Source organism: Arachis ipaensis, chromosome B8, assembly GCF_059453495.1.
Source record: "Arachis ipaensis isolate K30076 ecotype BB chromosome B8, ASM5945349v1, whole genome shotgun sequence".
In the NCBI taxonomy this organism is placed as follows: domain Eukaryota; kingdom Viridiplantae; phylum Streptophyta; class Magnoliopsida; order Fabales; family Fabaceae; genus Arachis; species Arachis ipaensis.
Window position 1 is genome coordinate 108,911,716 of NC_142443.1, and position 5,354 is coordinate 108,917,069.

A 5,354-nucleotide genomic window follows, 5' to 3' on the forward strand; every position below is an offset into this window, starting at 1 on the left:
CACACATTCATGTATGCTCTTTCACTTACATCACATATGCATTCCTTATTCATTTCTTTTCTCTTTGGGGTAACATTTGTCCCCTTTTTATGATATTTTTTAAAAGACAATGCATATGGTTTAATAGCTCATACATGAATACCCCCATTTTCCAAAATTTTCAATGAATACCCAAAATCAAACAATTTCATTCACTACCAATGTTTCCCGAAATTCCCCAACACTTAAATGAAACACACTCCTCAACCTAAGCTAATCAAGGATACAATCCAAGGTAAATCGTGGTTTTCCGCTTAAGGTTGTGATGTGCTAATATCAAGAACAATGGCGTAAATAAAGCTCAAAAGGGGTTGACAATGGTAGATGCAAGGGTAAGGCTATATGGGTAAAGTAAGCTTTTATCAAAGATGGCCTCAATCATGCTCAATGCAATTCAAAACATCAATCATTGGAAATAAAGAATCAAGCAAAACCAAGATTGAAATCATAGAAGAGATATATCCCACAATGAACAAAATTAGTGGTTAAAAGATGTAACCACTCATTCAAGCTCAAAACTCACAAGTTATTTGTTCTTTACTCATCTATGTTCCAAAATAATCATTCAAGCAAGTTTGAAAAACAATTTTTTAATCAATTCAATAGAATGCCCTTAAAAACAAAATTCTTGGAAAATTTGTTGGTCTTCACCAAAAATTATTTTCTATATGCATGTATTGTGATGGATGCCAATTTTTCAAAATTTCCTAGTTCTTTTCCTAATTTTCAACAAGCAAACAAAAATTAACATGAACAATTAGCATCAAGATAACTAGGCATATGCTATTCACATCATCCAATCACAACTATCTATCTATAAGCTATATACCATGCAAAAATGCATAATGCAATAACTATGGATGAACTAAGATGTATATATATATACGAGAAGAAAGTGCAATGCAACAATAAAAAATACTACAAATATCTACAAGAAACATAATAAAAAGAAACAAAAATAAAGTGCAAAGTGTTCGGAAAAGAAAGTTTACGCCCCAAAATGACGAATCCTCCCCACACTTAAGCGTTGCACGGTCCTCCATGCATGAACACGATCCCGGGAGAATGTCTCTCAAGAACTTCCACCTTCGGTTGGTGAATGCGGGGGCTCGGGTTATGTGGAAATCACCAAGTACAAAGCATTCTTGGCATCTCCATCCTCGGTGTCCTCCTCCTCTCCCGGCTCCTTGCCTTCATGACTCATCCTCGAAAATAATGAATAAAGTATAATTAGAATTCATAGGCAAGTAGCACAAAAAGGTAACGGGGAGAGTAAATAAGCATCTAATTGAGGAAGCTTGCATAGTGGTGTGAAATACACACAACGGCCGGTTAAAGTGGCATCCACACAATCAAAAAGTAAGAATGAGTTCCTCAATTAAATGGCCTGAGATGCAAGCAATGAATGAGCACCAATTAAACACATGCAAACTTAGGCAAGGACAACAAAAGTGAAATAGATGTGAAAATTATTGGATATTGAAGTTGTGCAAGTGAAAGCGCAAGATTAATATAAAATAGCACAACCAACAATAACCAATGCAATGATGAAGAGAACTACCTATTCATCCGTAAGAATAATCAAATAGTCACATGGGAAGTTGCTTGCTACAAAAAGTGACAAGTCTTGATAAGAATCAGGTGAAGTCAACTCAAAAAAATGCAAAGTATTAACAAGGAGAAAATACCTTGATAAAAACCATGATGAACAAGCAATTCCATTCAATTCACTAAATTCAATATGTACTTGTTAACTTGCACCAAATAAGAGACAACAAATCACTTTCTAAATCAATTTGGTGCATAGTAACTCAAGACAAAGATCGAGTACATTATTGAGAATCCAATCCAAGATAACATCATAATCATTTAAAAGTGCACGATTCTTGATTAGAATGCCAAACAAGGGTATAGTCTAACAAATACGGTCGCGACAACACATGCATTAAACAAAAAGTTCATTAAGGCAGTATGTCAAACACATGGAATGCGGTGCACATATTCAACAATTCAAGCAAAACTTCAAACATCAACAACCCATAAATGAGAAATTTGAACACTTGCAATGCAACAAGCAAACAATTAAGCAAAAATTAAGTTAAATAACCAAAGTTAAATAAAGAAAGCAAAAATTAAGCAAGCAACTACACATAACAAAGAAGATTAAAACAAGAAATTGAAAAGATGGAAAATAGAAAAGAAAGGGATAGGTAACAGTGGCATTTGTGTTAGCCACTGCGAGGTTCACGGCGACGGAGTTTCGCCGGAGAAGAGAAGAAAGAAAGAAGAAAAGAAGGAAGAAGGAAGAAATAAAAAAAAAGAAAGAAGAGAAGAAGAAAGAAAGAAATAGAGAAGAGAGAAAAGACTTGTGCGGACGCACAAGGTTGTGTGCGGACGCACGCAAGGAAGAGAGGGGGGTTTGCGTTCCGCCACCAATTAAGAATTCAAATTAGAAATACGTTGCGAGTATAGTTCTTAACCAGCAAAAATCTGCTCATCAATTTAGAAAAGTTGTCATAAAATTAGAATAAAAATACTGGGAGTATGAGTCCCAGGTCGTCTACCAACGAGTTGACAAAAAGGGTGCTATCTTATTAATCAGGAGTTTTTTGAGAATTTTGAGAGTTGAATGACAAAAAATAAATAATTTTAAATTAAAAGAGAATTATATATTCTAATTAAAAAGCCTTGACTGGGGGAATGATTAATTGGAAGTTCCATCCTTGTTGGAATTCTCTCAAGTGTAGTATAAAGAGGTTGTTATTTTAACTTAGTTAACCCTTACTAAATAAAGGAAAGTCAAGTGATTGAGCTAACTCTTATTCACAAATTCTAGTCCTCTCCCTTGGGAAGGTCTAGCGTTAGTAAATATAGAATTAGCCAACAAATTCCAATTTAACTAATCACTTAAGCATTCCAACTCAAGTGTCTCCTCTTAATCAACCCCTATGTCAAGTTGGGAGTCTACTCCATCAACATGGATACCATCTTCGTTGTTGGAAGTAGGGAATAGAAAAGAGACATGATAGACAATAACTACAAATTAGTCAAAAATAAAAGTAATCATTTGCATTAATAAATTCTAAAAATAATCCAATTGTAACTCTAAATAAGAATTAAAAATATGGAATAATAAGGGAATAAGAAAACAAACTAGAATAGTAACTTCAACGGAGGTGATGACTCTTCAATATCCAAAGCGAAAGCATAAAACTATAAAACTATAAATGTAAAGAAAACCTAGAGGAAGAGTAGTTTTTCTCTCTAGATTCAGATCTAAAACTAAAACTATGCTAATGAGAATGTGTGTTGAGTCTCTGCACGTTCCCTGGCTCTAGTCTGTGTTTCTGGGTTGGAAACTGGGTCAAAACTCGGCCCGAAATTGCCCCCAGCGTTTTCTATTATTTTTGCAGATTGCGCATGTCACGCGTACGCGTCGCTAGTCGTCTTGGCGTGTTACGCGTACGCGTTAAGCACGCGTATGCGTCAAGCACACGTACGCGTCAAGCACGCATACGCGTCATCTAGCAGAACTCCAATCCATGCGTACGTGTCAGGCATGCGCACGCGTCGCTGTAAATTTCTCCATATCGCGCACTCGCGTGAGCCATGCGTGCGCGTCGATGCTCGCTGGTTATCTCCTTAGTTTCTTGTGTTCCTTCCATTTTTGCAAGCTTCCTCTCCATTCTCTAAGCCATTCCTACCCTATAAAGCCTGAAATACTTAACACACGGATCACGGTATCAAATGGTATAAAGGAGAATTAAAATACACAAATTAAAGATTCTAGGAAGCAAGTTTTCAACCATAGAATAACACTAGGAAGGAATTGTAAATCATACAAATCATATGAATAAGTGGGTAAGGACTTGATAAAAATCACTCAAATGAGCACAAGATAAACCATAAAATAGTGGTTTATCAACTTCCCCACACTTAAACATTAGCATGTCCTCATGCTTAGCTCAAGGAGATAAAATAAATGAGTAGGGAAAGTAAGACTCATGCAATGCAATGCAACCTATGTATGAATGCAACTACATGCTAAGATGATTCTGTCTACTTGGTTAAAAGTAAATAGGTTCTTCAAGACAACATCAATCAAATTCCACTAATTCAAATCATATAATAAAAGACAAGTAAACTTGTGAGAAGATAGCTCATAAAAGCAGGGAACATAGAATTAAGCATTGAACCCTCACTGATGGTGTATATGCACTCTAGTCACTCAAATGTATAGGGTAATCACTCTACTCTTTTCTAATCATGCTTTCTAAATCTTGTTCTTCACCTAACCAATCAACAAGTATTTAATGTACCAATGCAAACATCATGAGGTCTTTTCAAGGTTGTAATGGGGCTAAGGCAAGGGTGATGATATATGTATGGCTAAGTGAGCTATAAATTGAATCATTGAATAGCCTAAGCTCTCACCTATACACACACACTCTATATAACTTCTAAATTCATGCATATCTACCCAAAAATTCCCACTTTTGCATTACATACTCATGCATCAACCCTTCTTTTAATTTGTATCACCTATGCATTGATCTTTTTATTAACTTAACATTGGGGTAATTTTTGTCCCCTTATTCATTTATTTATTTATTTAATTGAATATTTTTGGTTTTTTTTTAGAAAAATAAAAGTAATTTATCAATGCACATGGATTTTTAATTTTTTTTCTGGTCTCACATGAGTAGGTACCCAAATTTCTAATATTTTATCAAAGTAAAAACATAACACATTCCCTTATTAACCCATGTTCCGACAGTTTTCCCACACTTAGTTGATACACAATCTCTATCTTAAGCTAACCAAAGATTCAATTGGGGTATTTAATTGTTTTTCCACTTAAGGCTAGTGATTTGGTAAATTATAGAACAAATGGGGATTTAAAAGGCTCAAAGTGGCTAACAAAGGTAAATGGAAAGGTAGGCTAATTGGGATAAGTGAGCTAATAATCAAATAATGGCCTCAATCATATGCATGCATATAACACATTAAACATTGGACATATAGACTGGAACAAAATATAGATTACAATCATAGAGAAAAAAACACACAAGAATAAAATATTATGATTAAATAATGTAACCATGTAATTAAGCTCAAGTCTCACAGGTTGTGTGTTCTAGCTTTAAAATCATGTTCCAAATTACAATCTTCAAACAAGTTTTACACAAGATTTGATTTAAATTAGTAAAATTTTTCAAAAATAGGGTCTTAAAAATAAACTTATTATTTTTCAACCAAATAGAACATACATGTAAACACCTATTTCTATGCAATATATCCTATCCTAACAAAAG